Raw genomic sequence first — 16,098 nt, forward strand, 5'->3', positions numbered from 1 at the left:
ACTTCTGTGTGCTATGGTCAATAAAACTGCATGTTAATAGCGACCAATTAATAGATTATGTTGCTCGGCCTTAAAAGTTGAGGGAGTTTTAATTATTATTTTTCAAATTAAAGGAGTGCTTATTCCCTCCCTTCCCTTGGGGTGGGGGGCGGGGGGAGACTTAGCTTTCTTTCTGGCTGTTTGCTGAAATTCTTGGCTGTTAAAGTTTGGAGAGGGAGGGACATGGGTAGTTTTCACTTGGTCGGAATGGGGAGAGTGTGCAAGAGATCGCTCCAGGACAGGTTCCTAGAGATCGCTCCGGGACGGTCGTGACGGCCCCCGAGGGACATGAGAGAAGAGGAGCGGCGCTCAGGTAAGCTCGATTTTGAGGTCGGAATTCGCGTAGAAACGAAAACATTTGGAAGGGGCTTAGCCCCGTGCCTCGGGCGCAGACGAGCCGAGCCTCCCGGCTGCACCCTTTGGAGGCTGCTTCTGGCAGACGCCGTCGTCTCCCAAGGGCGGCTGTCACCGCGTGCGTCGGTCAGACCAGGCCGCGGTCCCCTCGGCATCCCCGCGTCCCGGCGGCTGCATCCGGCTCCTCCCCACGACCGAGGTCCTGGCCACAGCGCCTCTCCCTCCGGACGCTCCGCGCGACGTCTTCCTAATTCTCATCAGCTTCGAGGGCAGTCCGCGGTCATTTTATAAACGTCTAGTGTCGCAACCGTTTTCACTTTTACCATTTTCAGTGTTTGTAACGGTTTTCACTGAGGCTGGAAAAACATCACTTCTCGCTAAAAGCGACCCCGAGTTAGGAGCAGCGCGCACCCCCGCGGCTCCCGCTCCCACACTTTCCCTCCCCTGACCCCCTCTCCTCCCCTCTGGTCCTTCCCTTGCTCCTCGCCCCTCCAGTAGTCGCGTCCTGGGTTCCTTTCCTGCTGGGGCCGGACTCTCTCCTCCAGCCGTCCCAGTCTCGGGTCCTCCGCCTCCTCCTCTTCCTCCTCCTCCGCCTCCTCCTCTTCCTCCCGGAGCCGCCGACCGCGTCCTAAACCGGAGCAGGGCGCGTAGTGTCCAAACCTGCCCGCGCCGCCCGCGCTCCCAGCCCCGAGGGCGCGCGCACGGACACGCGAGCACACCCACACCCACGCGCACACGGACACGCGCGCTTTCGAACACTCCCGCGCGCTCGCACCCACGCGCACCTGGCCACGCGCGTGCACTCCCGCCCACGCGTCCCCGCTCCGCCCCCAGCGCGCACTCCGGCTTCGCAAGTCGAGGGTCGGGGCGGCCGCCCTGCTCGGCGATTGGCGGGAGCCAGAGCCTCCCTGAGCCCGGCGCCCAAACCATGGGCTGAGCCCGTCGGCGCCGAGGGAGTTAGTGCGACCCGGCTCGGCGCCCACGGCCAAGGCACGCGCGCGGGCTCACGCGGGCGCGGACACACTCGGACACACACGTGCGGGACACGCCCTCCCCCGACGGCGGCGCTAACCTCTCGGTAAGTCCCGCGCCCCACGCGACCTGCCCGGCTCCCGCCCTGGTGACGGCGGCTGCTGGGACGGGGACAAAGGCAGCCGGGTGGCCTTAGGGGCGCACTCTGCAGGGCCCTTCCGACGGCGCCGGGACAGGTGGGGCGTGCAGCGCCGGGAGGGACGGCTCGCCAGTGCGGGGTCCCCTGGAGGCGCGTGCAGTCAGGTGCGGATGGAGATGAGGGGGCACCCCGAAATTGACAAGGGCCAGGAGAGCACACCGCAGGGACTTCATGTGGGGCCCTGACCGAGAGGTTGTTTGTCCTTGTCTGGAATGGAAATCAGGGTTGAACTAAAGCTCACGCTTGGCCTGAAGTAGGCACCAGGTGTGAGGCTGGGCTGTCACTGTCCGCTGGGTCCTGATGGTGGAATGACTCCCGACGGCGCCCTCCCGCACACGCCGCAACACGGGCTCTGGCACCAGCTCTCAGCGCCAGGAGCGGTCCCTGTCCTCTCCCACTCTCAGTCTCCGTCTTTTCACCTTCCTATTCCTCAGCCTGCAGCTGTTATGTTGATTTGCCTCCAATTTACCACTCTAATTGCAAAACTTGGCATGTTAAAAAAAATATGGTCTTTATTTTATCAGCTAGCCTTACCTGGTTTCTGTCTGAAATACATCATCCGTTTATTGCTATGGTATATTGCATAGATGCATAGAGGCATTAATTATCTTTTAAGTACAAGATACATGCTGTTATTAATAGCAGACTACACTGCCCAATAAAATGGATAAACAAGTTCAATGAGAATGTGGATTTAATACAACTCTTGGTTGATTTAAAGATAATTTCCTTTATTCTTCAAAATAACATATTCCTCTGTGCTACAGGTTTCACACTCACATATCTCTATAGCTTTTGTAATTCAGAAAACTTTCAATGTGAATACAAATACATTTTATTTTTCCCTGGGTGACATACATAGGACACAGAGTTTATTTACCTTTGGGACTATTTTTGACTGTTTTCCATTCTCTCCGAGTAGTTTAGAGCCCCGGAAGGGAGAACTGTCACAGTCCCGAAGTTAACCCTTGCTCCGCCGGCATTGGCTGGTGCCCACTCCCGGGGCAGACCAGAGCTCAAAGCCTTCATCCATAGGAGGATCAGGCAACAGACGTTGTGAAAAACCCAATCATGTAAATTAATTCACCATGTGTCAAGTTATTAATAAGCTAATTACACCATCGAAATTATAATTCTAGCAGAAAAAGGGTGACCGCTGCAAACTTGTGGCTAACATGTCAAGTTTTACAATTCTCAAGAAAGGCTTTAGAAGAGCTACACACATCACAAATGCTATTTGCCATTTGGTAATCCTAGCTTCGGTTTGGGTCAATGGCTTTTGGAAAGTACACTAAATTAGTAAATGGGTAATCTATCTCGAGATATTTGTTAAGGAATATATAATTCCAGTGACACTTAAAATTTCAGTTTCTTCTCTTTTGTAACATTTTATAATTACTTCATTCTATTTTAAAAAATTAGAGTAGAATTGTATATTATTTCACATTTATCTGTTATTTCATGAGGAATTATTGATAATTTAATCTGATACGAATTCTTTAGCTAAAATCTAGAAAATTAGCATTTACCATTGAAGGGATTGTGTGAGGGGCCTGCATGCACACCTGTATATGAACTTCCCCCCTCCATTTTCCACGTTTTGCTTTGTTATTAAAGAAAAACCTTGTTGAATTTTTAATCTTATAAAATCAGATATTTTATTTGTTGTAAGACCTAAGATCCCAATGGAATCCCAGATACATAAGTAAGAAGGAAAGCATCTCTGAAAGACGTCAAAAGGAATTTGTAACTTACATAGTATTCTACAATGTTATATGTTATGTATATTTTAAACGTATCATATTGTAAGTAGGGTAATAGGAAACTTTCAACACTTTTTTTTTCTAAAAGTAATATTGGCTTTGATTTTTTTTCTTGCTATCTTTAAACGAAAGATAAATAAAAGGGGGTTTTATTTCTTCTCAAAACAGAAGAGCTAATGTTTCTGGAATCGTTTCCTATTCCCAGGCAAAAACCGATAGCAAGTCAGCCCCAGTCCTAGGATCTGGAGTGGTGGGAAGACATTGTCATACTGAATAAACGTCTACGTTGCCTGTTATTTCATACAACTCCATTGAGAAGGTGTCGACACAGAGCCACCGACATTTCTAATGCGACTTATGGAGTCTGGGAAGCAGTTTGGTCAAGGTGGCAAAATCCCAGCTCTGTGATGCATCAAGTCACTTCTCAGTTTAAATTGACAGCTGATCTCTCTGAATGCAGGTCTCTTTTTGTCACCTCTTTGCTTTTTTACCCTTTGCGTCCGAGGCAGTTTTCCAGAGAGGAGGAGGATGGCAAAGGAGTTCTTTTTTCCTTCCCCAGTGTGTAAGGATACTTGGGCTTTCCCAGGGAGCATGGTCCTTCACAATACAGCTATTGTTTAATGTTCTACACCTTGAATTTGAACCTTAGGAGCAACATTTGTAAGAAAAATAGGCTGATGTGACAGAGACGTTCAGATCTTTGGGGCACAATTTCAGATGATTATGATACTTGGTGGCAGTGGCGCGAGTAGGGGCTTTTTGAAAACTCTGAAAATCACTGCGGTATTTGAAGATGCTCATGCTTGGCAGTGACCAGCCACCCCTCCATATGGTTGCTGTTCCTTGCATGATAGCATTCTCCCTGGTGTTTCCCGCACCCTTATTAGGGGTCAGTTAATTAGTTGTCCATTATGCATTGTCAGTGTAGGGACCTCTCACAATGATTGATTGAAAACAGTTATTTTGTAAACAAACAACAGCGGGAGTTTTCCAATGCCTGGGCTGTCACCTGAACCAGTTCAACATAGCTAAAAAAGTTAAAAGTTAAAAGGGAGATCTTCCCCTTTTAACCTAATCTTTTATTGAAAACATTTTCATATGAAAAAGGGAGAGGCTTGAATGCTTCGTGTTTGTAACGTTGCAAAGTCTAGTGAAGGTAGTGAAGGAGGGTGAGCTAAAATTACTTTGCTAAATTTAAGTGCAAGTAAAATGTAGACAACACCAAGAAATTAAAGGGTGCGTCTAAAAATGGAGCGCCGGGTCTAAGTTTTAGATTTAAACCAACTTTTAAGTTCTCCTATTTTTAGGGTCGCATGTCATAATCTGGGAGACCCTGATTGCGTATGAGAAACAGTAATTTTACAATGAAAGTAAGGGGTTTGGTTATGTTGACTCAGTGCGTGTTCAGAAGAATGTGCAAAGGATGTCTCATTATGCGACTCTGTCCTATTCAGAATGACTATATGAGACAATGGAAATACCCTTCAAGTGTGTAAAATAGGCCATTTGAATTAATTTATCACTTTTTTTGTTATGATCCCAGAGAAATAGACATCAGATGTGATCTGGGACAAATCTTTAGTGTGTCTAAAGGTTTTTCAAACCTAGATTTGTAGCTGCCTCCTTTTAAAGCCTAACCTATGATTTTTGAATTGTTTTAGTGGGAATGAGATTTTTATACCTGCTTTTGTCTTATATGTGATCCCTTTTAAGGATAACATTATTGCAGTAATTATTCCCTCTGCAAAACATACTCTGGGGGAAAAGCCATCTCTCTAAGGAACAGGAAAGAAAACAGGTACATATAGAATGACTTTTAAAAAATAGGAAACTTATTTTCACTAGATGTAAGCATTCAGCAAAAGTTCCCAAATGTTCATCTGAAAGTGTAGAAATGCATTTGCACCTCAGTTTTGAGAGCAGGGGAGCAAAGGAGTGAAGCCTTATTTAGTGAAGTACTATCGTCCCGTTTCCATTAAGTGATTCTCTGTTACTGGCGGAAAGATTAATTTTCTTTATAACTGTGTGGAAAGAGTGGGCTATGCATTCTTGGGGCTCACTAAAGTACTTAGAGTTGTAAAGTAAAAGAAAGATGAAATTGGAGCATGCACGCTTTTCTGCACGCCTGGCAGGGAGGTTTGTGTGACTATCTTGAGGAAATATTAGCTTGTGCAAAGTCAGAAGCTGCATCCTGGAATCAGATTAGCTGGAGTTGTGAGTCTTTCCATCTGAGCTAAGATGGGCAGTAAGAGAATCCCAAGATCTTAGTAAATCTGTTAGTTACCTATTGCCTTAATTTAATAAATTGATTGAAATTGGCCATAGAAACCTGCTGTTCCTTCTTGATTTGCAGACGTGAGTTCCTGAAATCCAGGCAGCCCTTGATGTCTCGATGGCCCCATGACATGGGACATGCTCTGCTGTGTCCCTTCGTGGGTCCTGTCACTGGAGCTTTCCATCTGTAGGGGCTGCTGCCAGCTTTGGAGCCTGAACCTCTCTGCCCTCCCTGGAACCCCCCTCCAGCAAGAAACCCCTTTGTAATATTCTTGTCTTTCATCCACAGACCCTTGCCTGCTGCTGGGGCCTCTGCAGGGGCAGTGGTTTCTCATCACGTGTGGGCTGGCGGGGGGCACAGTGAAGAGTAGGGGAGGGAGAGAGCCCTGGCCTCTGGGGACCTTAAAGCAATATTTCATGGAAAGCCTGTTCTCCAAGGCAGGCAGATTCTGCAGTACTACCTGCAGTTCCTCCAATTTGCCCTGTTCACCAAATAATTTGAGTGGGCAGAGCTGGGTACCAGCCTTTACTTAGAGCTGTGTTTCTGTTGAAAAGTGGGGCCCAAGTGTGTATTAACTAATTTAAGAATTGGGTGCTGAAATAAGAGTCTGTTGGTCATGTTGGTGTCCCCCAAAAATTCACGTCTTAAAACCATGACTGTTTCATGGTTACAGTGACAGCGCTGCTTACATTCTGAAAATCCACAGTCAAGCCTCAATAAGCCTGAAGGGAATTTGGCCTGATTAAATGGTTCTTTTTAGTTGTTCATAGTCAGATGTCACCCGTCACACACAATTAATTTGTACGGAGTCAAGTGCGTTCCACACACGTTGCTAAAGGGTGAGAAGAGGGGATAGCAAGGTGAATTTCCTGGCAATCAAGCTGATTATCCATTTACCATGTATGGTGGGAGATGCTGAATGCTAGCGCAATGCTGTGTTCTTAAAATGAGGACTCTTGGGAGAATTGGGAAGGTTAGGCACAGGCAAAGCAGGAATTTCAGAAACACGGGAGACCTCCCTGGACCCACCTCTGTGTGCAAAGGAGGCTTGGAATTCTGCTTGACGTGAGAGTGAACGGAGGTCTCAGGGTTCAGAGGAAGGAGTGAAAGAGGCTATTATGAGGGCCCTGTGGGAGGAAGAGGGGATGACTGTGGCACAACTTAGGAAGGGAAAACTTTAGACCTCAGCACTGAAGGAGGTGCATTTCAGGATTTCTGCATGGGAAATGCAGAGATCTAAGCAGAGTATAAATAATAAGTGAAGCATGTGCTAGTAAAGTGAAATGTTTTGAAACAGAAACCACTCACGTTTACAATCTCAACATAAAGCTTTTTAATTAAATGTATCAGAAAGCTGAGATTTCTTTTATTAGGAAATGAGGTAAAAACATTTTGAAAAGAAACTAAGTGCTAATTGAGAAACGTTCTAAGAAGATTTCATATGTTGAATGGATTCTCATTAAAATTATCCCCAACCTCACAAAGCTGATGTGAGCCTGCTGCCAGATTTACAAATCTGGGTCTATAATTGCACAAAGTTTAAACTTGCCTTGTGCAAGGCTTGCTTTTTCTGCAGTTCAAGATACAGCAGCAAGAGGACAGAATAAGCAAAAGTGGCGGAAAAATTTTCTTCTTCAGTATTGAAAAGTACTTTCTGGTCTATTTGACCGTGGCAGTAAAACTTACTTAATGACAGAGTTTTAAAATAGAAATAATTACAGTAAAAATCAAATCTAGGGAGTCTTCTGGAGAAGAGATGTTAGATCAGCATATTATTAGTATTTATCCCCAATTCTGGAAACCTTACCTAAAGGCCCTGCCATTAGAACGGAGAGGAATAGTATTGATTACTACTTGAGGTATCAAAGTAAACGTATTTTATTTATTTATTTATTTTGAGATAGAGCCTTGCTCTGTTGCCCAGGCTGGAGCAATGGCACATTCTTGTCTCACTGCAGCCTCTGCCTCCTGGGTGCAAATGATTCTCCTGCCTCAGCCTCCCGAGTAGCTGAGATTACAGGCACCTGCCAACAGGCCTGGGTAATTTTTGTAGTAGAGACAGGGTTTCGCCCTGTTGGCCAGGCTGGTCTCCAACTCCATACCTCAGGTGATCTGCCCGCTTTGTCCTCCCAAAGTGCTGGGATTACAGGTGTGAGCCACTGCGCCTGGTCAATGAAAGGATTTTATAGATGAAATAGTATCAGTTCTGAAGATCGAATATCTCTTAATGAAACTGAATATATTTTTGCAGTTTTCTAAGACTTGTAAATATAAGTGATTAAACAGAATGTCCCACAAGGGCAGTTCCTTCTAAGTACCCCATAGCCAAATTGTAAAACCAAAGGTAAGTCAATAAAATCATTTCGTAAGTATGTGTAACCCACAGTAAGGGCTGTATTTGCTTGTACATTAAGACACATTTGTAAATGCATTTAGCATCAATATAAACTTTTTCTTTGCAAAAGTAAGCATTAAATTGTATTAATTTTTCTTTGTTGGTCTTAAGCCACCTGGAAATACGTTTTTGAATTAAAATATGTTGAGCATCTATTAAATGAGAGCACTGTCCCAAAAAAGAGATGGGAGCATAAGTCATACAGGGACTGTTAAGACATGGGACACATCTAGAGATTAGACAAACAACTGTGAATTTAGTGGGAGAAGCCAGAACATTCCTCTATGGAGCCCGCCTATCCACCTGTCTGTCTGACTGCAGCAATTAGTGGCATGCTTGAATTTCTCTGTCTTCCACAAGTTGTGTTGACAGGTATACAAAACTACCACCCCTTTTACTTCAAATAGCTAAGTTTAATTGAAGAGAGGAGAATCCCCCCTTGCAAGGACTTTCTAAATTCAGTGTCCTTAGGATAAATACCTACAGGTGGAAATTAATGCAGGACAAGTGGAATACCTCAGAATTCAGGGAATGCTGAGTAGGCAGAGATCAGTGGGCAGTCAGATTTGACTCAAAGTGTGAAAGTACAGGACTCCAGTGGCAGAGGGGGTGCTCCGGATCATGGGAAAGGCATATGCAAAGGAAGAGAGGCTAGAAGCTACAAACTGTATGGTGGAATGGCAAGCTGTCCATTTAGTCCATTTTTTTGCCTTATGTTCTATGCAAGACACTGCAGAAGCCTTGGGTAATGCCTTCAGGGAGGCAAAATCCAGAAAGAGGATGAATTCGTATGCTATGGAATCTAGAGAGGGAGGTGAGCAAGAATGCCATGGAATTGGGGCAGACATTGACACCACAGAATCTAGAAAGGAGGGGAACATTCACATTGTGGAATCTAGAAAGTGGGCGAATGTGCATGCCATGGAATCTAGAATCTAGTTGGTGGATGCAAATGCCATGTAATCTGGAAAGGAGTTGAACATACTTGCCATAGAATCTAGAAAAGGGGTGAATGCTTGTGTCATGAAATCTAGAAAGGGGGTGAACGTGCACGTCATGAAATCTCGAAGGAGATGAGTTCACACACCAACAAGAGTGGCATCCTCAGTGGGACAACCTGGTTGGACTGGGCCAGCATGGCAGTGAACAGGGCTCTAGACTGTGTGGCAATGGAGGAGATGTTCCTGAGCAGGGAGACAGCCTCATGCAGTGCACTGGGTTTGCTGTAGGGCCGTTCATGGGCATTCAGGTCTTTCTTTCTTATGAAATCATTGAAGGATTTCATTTTTAGCCTGAGCATCAGGAGTCATTGTCTGAGCATTTGGTTGTATTTCATTATCTGGAGACGTGTGAATGACCCAACTCCAGCAGATATGTAAGACCCTGAGGCCTGCCTGGCAGGCCATTGCATTCCTAGCTCGAGTTTATGTTGTTACCCTTGTTTCCCTTTAGCTTCATCTTTATTTTTTATTTTGCTTCTGAATTTTAAACAACCTTGTCATATTGCATATACCCTTGTAGACCACTTTGAGTCCCTTTTTGGGAACAAGGTAGAGTATAAATAACATAAAATAGAATCATGCAATCAAAAAGCAATTGACGCCATTCCATAGGAAGATCAGAGGATCACAGCATGCTACCTGGAGGCTGAGGCCCGTAAGCTGTGCCATGGCATGTTGGATCTGGATTGGCAGAGATGGTAGAGGTAGCAGCGGGCAGGAGGGTGGGGGAGTCAGGCCCACCGGTGTGTTTGGAGGGTGGAAGTGTTATGTTACCTGGGAGTGGGTCACAGTGTGGAAATTGACCAAACCCTCTGGGGTGTTGGAGGGATCGGACCAGACACCTACTTCAATATCTCAGGTATAAAGTTAAGAGGTAAGGAAGAAAGTAATCTTATGGAAGGGAAGGGAGAAGTGTGATGTTGTGGAAGGTGGCAGGTGACATTCACTCATCAGATGGTATAGCCACAGGAGACATGTTGCCAGGACCATCTTCACCATGGCTCTTTGTAGGAGGTGCTCTAATTGTCCTCATTTTCCAGAATAGCAAAGTGAGGCTTAGGAGTGCTGAGCACCTTGCCTGGAGTCACACGATAGTGGTAGCCAGTGCAGCATCAGAACCAGGCAGGCTGACACTGAGATCCACCCATGCGACTCTGCTGTATGTAGTTATCTTGGTCAGAGCAGCAGGCCTGTTACGGAAGTGACCAGAAGGGAGCGAGGGACGTGGAGGCAGAGTCCGTGTAAGGTCCTAGCAGTGCTGGGCAAAAGAAATAGAACGTGAACCTCAGGGGTAGTTTTAAATCTTCCAGTAGCCAAATTAAAAAAGACAGGGACAGGTGAAATTAATTTTAATAATGTAATTTATATAACACATGCTGAAAATATTATCATTTCAAATGTAATCAGTGTAAAATATTGATGAGATATTTGACTTTATTTTTTTCTATATGAAATCTTCAAAATCCATTGTGTAGTTTATACTTACAGCACCTCTCCCTCTGGACTGATCACATTTCAAGGGCTCCATAGCCACATGTGGCTAGTGGCCCCCATGCTGAACAGTGCAGGTCTGTTTAGCTCAGGAATTCAAATTTGATATAATGAGCGACCACAACGTCTATTATGTAACTTGGCCACAGGAGTAGATGTTTTGTGATCTTATGTAAGGAACCAGATATGATAGCAATAGAAAATTGAATGCCAACGTGACGTGTTCGGTACTAAATCTGCAGTTTTTACATTGGAGGGAAAAATGTATGTATGATTTCCTGTTGAGTCACTTCATACTTTTAAAGGGCAAAATAAAATATCGATTTTCAGGCCAAAACTTTGTATGCCTGGTAACAAATAGTACGGCTTTTGTTGGAATCATGCTGTGACAACTCCATGCAAAAAAATGCTATTTGAATATCTTCTATTTAAAGATAATTCCAGCCTGATGACAAATTTCTTATTTTGCATGTTTCTTGAGAATAATACAATTAATTATTTTGAAGAACGGCATTCTTAAAGTGCCAGCATCCCAGAGGAAGAAAGCATATCAACTAAATGTATTGCTACAGAATTAACCTTTACAAGGACGTATTCACACTATTTGATCATGACAAGTTGCACATAACGCAAGCCTTTCCCTTCATTTGTGATACTGAAGCTTATGGCAAAGTCTTCTGAAGTCAGTCCATAGTGCTCACATGCCATTTGTTATTATCGATGTGCTATATGTGTGCTATATGTGATGCATCAGTGAGTAAGCATTAGCCTTTTAACTATGCTACTCTTTTTTTTTTTTTTTTTTTTTTTTTTAAATTTTTATTTCTTGAGACAGAGTCTCGCTCTGTTGCCCAGGCTGGAGAGCAGTGGTGCAATCTTGGCTCACTGCAATCTCCGCCTCCTGGGTTCAAGTGATTCTCATGCTTCAGCCTCATGAGTAGCAGGGACTACAGGTGCATGCCAACATGCCCGGCTAGTTTTTTGTATTGTTAGTAGAGACAGGGTTTTGCCGTGTTGCCCAGGCTGGTCTGGAACTCCTGAGTTCAGGCAATCCTCCTGCCTCAGCCTCCCAAAGTGTTGGGATTATAGGCGTGAGCCACCGTGCCCAGCCTGTGCTACTCTTAAAGTTAAGATTTCATTTAATTTTTTGTGCAAAGTAAGAAACTTCACTAGCAGATTCTTACTCATTCACATTTTCCTGAATAAGAGATTTGTTTTTAGTTCCAGTAGCTGGTCTCTAGCAAATTTCTCATCTGTGGTTCCTTGTAGATAAGTTTGCTTTCATTATCGCTAGTGCCTATTAAGAGAATTTCACTCTTATTGTTTTGCTTTATTTTTCCCGGTGGGCAGTGCTTACTGTAAAAATAAAATAAAACAAAAACTGCTAAATAAAATAAGTGTGGCTTCTCTAGACTCTAATCACCATATTGAATTTTATGCCTAATGCAGCACAATTATTGGTAACCAAACAGTAAAGGAGAAGGAAAACTGTGGTTTATTGAAACACCCCACCAAACCCGAAAGCTCAAACCAAGGAGCATGGCTGTGTGTTCTCGTGTCTAGCATTATATGTCTCTGGTGCGTTACGATGCTTCATTGTAGGGTCATCTAAGGACAAATGGAACAGCAAGACTTTATCTTGTGTACTGCAGACTCCCCAGCTTTCAAATGCAGGCAGTGAGTTGGATTTTGTAGTAGAATCTTGTTTCGTCCTATAAGGAATGTGGGCCAACAGGTGTGAGCCGTTTAGAGGTAACTGAAATTCTATTCCAAGACCTCCTGCACGTCCATTTGATGCCGTAAGCTGCATTCAAGCATTGTAGTTTCCTATCAGAGTACAAATTTAATTTAAAGTCTAAATTATATTCGAGGAGTCTGAAGCCCATTAAGACTTCTTAAACAATTCACTTGAGGTTACGTTCAGTGAACATGTGTAAATATGAGAACGTGTGAGGCAAGTGGTCTAAACACAGAATGAATACGAGACCACATTGATGTAAGCCACATGTGCTTAAAATCTTGTCAGAAAAAGCATCTCATCCCTGGTAACCAGAACGTTCGGCTGGCCGTGTGGCTTGCAGGGAAGGGTGTCCAGGTGCCTCTGTGCTTGGGCCTTGCAGCTTTGCCACATCATCAAGGAAGACCTTTGAGACCAACGCTACATCATCAGCTCATGGGTGTGGCTCTCAGCTGCAGAGCAACAGGGGAGACAGAAACCCCCAGGGTGCTGCCTGCCTCAGCCCTCAGTGGTGCCAAAACATCCGTTCCCCATCAGCGTCTCAGGTTGGGTGTCCGCGGGTGCGAAATGGCTGAAATGTACTCTTGGAAACTGTTGTGTTTAGTTAAACTTGGATTAATGACAACCGTCGAGTTTATTTTTTCCTTTGGGCTGAACAGTTTTCATATGTTATAGGGATGTGTGGGTGGATTCAGAGAAATGGCAAGTGACTTCCAGTACAGTGAGCTCATAAAGGCATCTAAGCATCGCTGAGCAGGGCCCTGTCCTCACTGTCTCTGAGCTTCTAGACCTTCTGCCTGGGCACGTCCTTCCTTACGTGTTCGGACTCACAGCTCTGAAGTGTCATCTTTAGTGAGGTTTCTCCTGCAGTCGACACACCCAGGGACTAAAAGAAACAAGCCGGCGAGTCTAATGAAATCAGGCTGCAGATCTGAAGTGCTTTTGGAATATCCTGCCCCTGCTTTCTGTCTTCTGTCTGGTTTTCATGGAAATTTGTGTCTGGGAATGAGGAGGAATCGGAGTGGATTTGCTGGAGGCAGGTGCCTGTGTTCTTTGGCCCTTGCCATTAGGAGTCAGGACCAAGGAACTTTGGAAGAGGTGGAGGAGGCAGAGGCCGTGGGAGATGCGATGAGCACGGTGCAATCTTTATAAGACAGCGGGGATTTCCACAGACTTCCCGATTTTTGAAAATCATTCATAAGCCTGCCCTCGTCTGGGATTTTCAGGATAGAAAACATACCCCATTTACTGTCCACACTCCATAAATTACCCTTTCAGATTGTTGCAAAGTTATTTTTTGCGTTCTGTGATGCTTGCATACATAAGCTCTGTGATTGTGAGTAAAATGCCTCCATTTCTTTCTCCAGCAAGGACCCGGACAGTGCTGGTCAGGACAACGTGCAGTAGTGTCACAGCCCTGTTTGAAATACAGGCTACTTCTCCAAAAGGGTGGGAATAAATGCTGGCCCAACCCTGATTTAAAAAGATTAAAGAAGAAATGGAAATGAGGATCAGAATTAGTTACGTTTGCACTGGCAAAGGAAGCGAGATTAAATACTTGCTTTCAGTCTTTGCTCCAAGCAAGTAAAAAAAAAAAAAAAAAAAAAAAAAAAAAGAATTGCCTATTACATATTTGAGAAAGTTAAATGCATGCTTCCTTTCTGGAATGCACGAGCCTGTTTGTAATGGACTTTGCAAAGCAAAGATTACTGCATTGGATGCTTAACATGAAATAAGAAATTATGAACTGAGAAATCTTTAGTGCATAAACATTAAAAAATAAGTCGCTGTTTTAAATAAATATAATCATCTGCTTCATCTGTGTCAGAGTGCGGAGTCTTTATTTCTTTCCTTTTTATTTTTCGTTTTTTCAGTGGTTTGATTTCTTGTGCTTTACACCCATTGGCTTCTAAAATAGGAGGTGACGTGTATGTGACTTGTTGAAGAGTGAATGAGTGCAACATAACCCTTTCAATTCCCACCATAGATAAATCATTTTGGGGATACCTTAAGCATATCAGAATAAAAGAAAACTTAGTATTTCTGTGTCACCTGAGGCACTGGTGCCAAAACCAGCAAGAAGTAGTGACATTTTGTAATGCAATTACATTTAGGCTTAAATTAGTGTTTTTCAACCATGTTTTTCATGATCAACCTCCTAAAAAGCCTTTTCTTATTTTTTTTTCCTAATTGTACCTCCTCACATGGAAATTTAATACCACAGATACACTGTTTTAGTACTTTGCATTATACATATACGTATGTCTGCATTTAGGTATGTCTGTGCTTTATACAGAAAAAGAATAAGACTCTTTTCATCCTTCAAGAACTAATTTTAGCTTCCTTGAGGATGCATGGCTTAAATACGCAATGCTGATACTTAACTTTGCAAAATATTCTGTTTAGGAAAAAAGACGGTGGATGCCCATACGTGATCTTAGAAAGGACTGAAGGTGGTGAGGAGATTCGAAGTAAGCAAGGATTAGGATGCCAGGGAATGATGTTCTGACGGTCGTCGTCCTTGTTTAGAACGTGGCCTGAAAACTGATAATGAGAAAACAAAAGATGAATGACAGCTCTCCTTCGTGTTGTTCAGGCACCATTGAACATGCAGAATCGCTGACCATATGTTTTCCACGTGTGAGAAGGTGACACAGTACTTATCAAAGTTACGAGTGGACAAAAGCAGAAGGTTGCAAAAACTAGTAGCCTAGAGAGAGCAAGGTGGCATGGAGGCTGGCATCCACCGGCCAGTGAGCTGATGGGAGAGGCTGCCCTTATCCACTTCCTGGACCTGAGCATGCACCCTTTTCCCTGCACGCCTTGGATGTAACAGTGCAGGTTGTGTGGCGGAGCTGACGTGCAGCAGCTGGATCACATTGACTCTGATATTTCCCCTCCAGTAAAAGTGGAGATAGAATAAAACAAACAACAACAACAAAGACATGCTGAGCTTAACCCAAAGCTCAATCAGAAGAGAAAAATACCTGGGCCATTGTCAAGAGAAACAAAACCGGGCCGGCCCATGTTTTTATGAACACGATCAGCGAATAGTATTCCCATTAAAAGGCAACTGACTCAGATGGAGGGTGAGTGTTCTGTGAGGCAGAGCTGAATAACCCACCCACGCCCTGTAGCTGACAGGATCGCTTAAGCAGAGTTACTAGAAATGACCCAATGATACTAAAAACAGGAAAAAGTACACGAGGGGAAAAGCAGATTCTTAGGAAGGGAAAGAAGTGTGTGAAACCAGTGCAGACTGGTCAGAATCTAACATTCTATTTGAGTCTCTCTTCATCACCTGCAGTCCTAACAAATCCTCCACTTCTCATCTTCAAGTGAGTAATTGTACGGCAATGCCCTGTCTTCTAGGGGAAATTAAATGGTAAAGAATGTCACCATGAGTGCAGAAGGCACAAAGACTGTTTTTTGTTTGTTTGTTTTTGCTTTTTTTTTTTTTTTGGACAGACTCACTCTGTCATCCAGGCTGGAGTGCAGTAGCGCCATTTCTGCTCACTGCAGCCTCCACCTTCCGGGTTCAAGCAATTCCTGTGCCGCAGTCTCCCAAATAGGTGGGATTACAGGTGCATTCCACCACACCCAGCTGATTTTTTTATATTTTTAGTAGAGACTGCGTTTCATCATGTTGGCCAGGCTGGTCTCGAACTCCTGACCTCAAGTGATCCGCCCTCCTTGGCTTCCCAAAGTGCTGGGATTACAGGCGTGAGCCACCACACCCAGTCAAGAGTAGGTTTCTAAGAGAATGGTTGCATCCAGCTCAGAATATAGGAGGTGCGGTGGTATTTTCTGCTGGTAGACGCCTTCCTGGGGCATCACTAGGGCATTTGCTTCTATCTGAGGGGTGAGACCA

General features: G+C 44.3%; 1 protein-coding gene across 2 annotated transcripts in view; it reads left to right on the forward strand.

Moving 5' to 3' along the window:
• Positions 1 to 229: 229 nt before the first annotated feature.
• Positions 230 to 16,098, forward strand: part of ERG (ERG, ETS transcription factor) — a 263,757-nt gene continuing 247,888 nt past the window's right edge. The window contains exon 1 of one of the 2 annotated variants that reach the window (XM_025379351.1): positions 230 to 352. The gene's annotated coding sequence lies outside the window, so the exon portion shown is untranslated. Of the gene's footprint in view, positions 353 to 1,302; positions 1,472 to 16,098 lie in introns of those variants that run through there. The other variant, XM_025379352.1, reaches the window with a different exon arrangement.

This window comes from Theropithecus gelada, chromosome 3 (assembly GCF_003255815.1).
Source record: "Theropithecus gelada isolate Dixy chromosome 3, Tgel_1.0, whole genome shotgun sequence".
Lineage (NCBI taxonomy): Eukaryota > Metazoa > Chordata > Mammalia > Primates > Cercopithecidae > Theropithecus > Theropithecus gelada.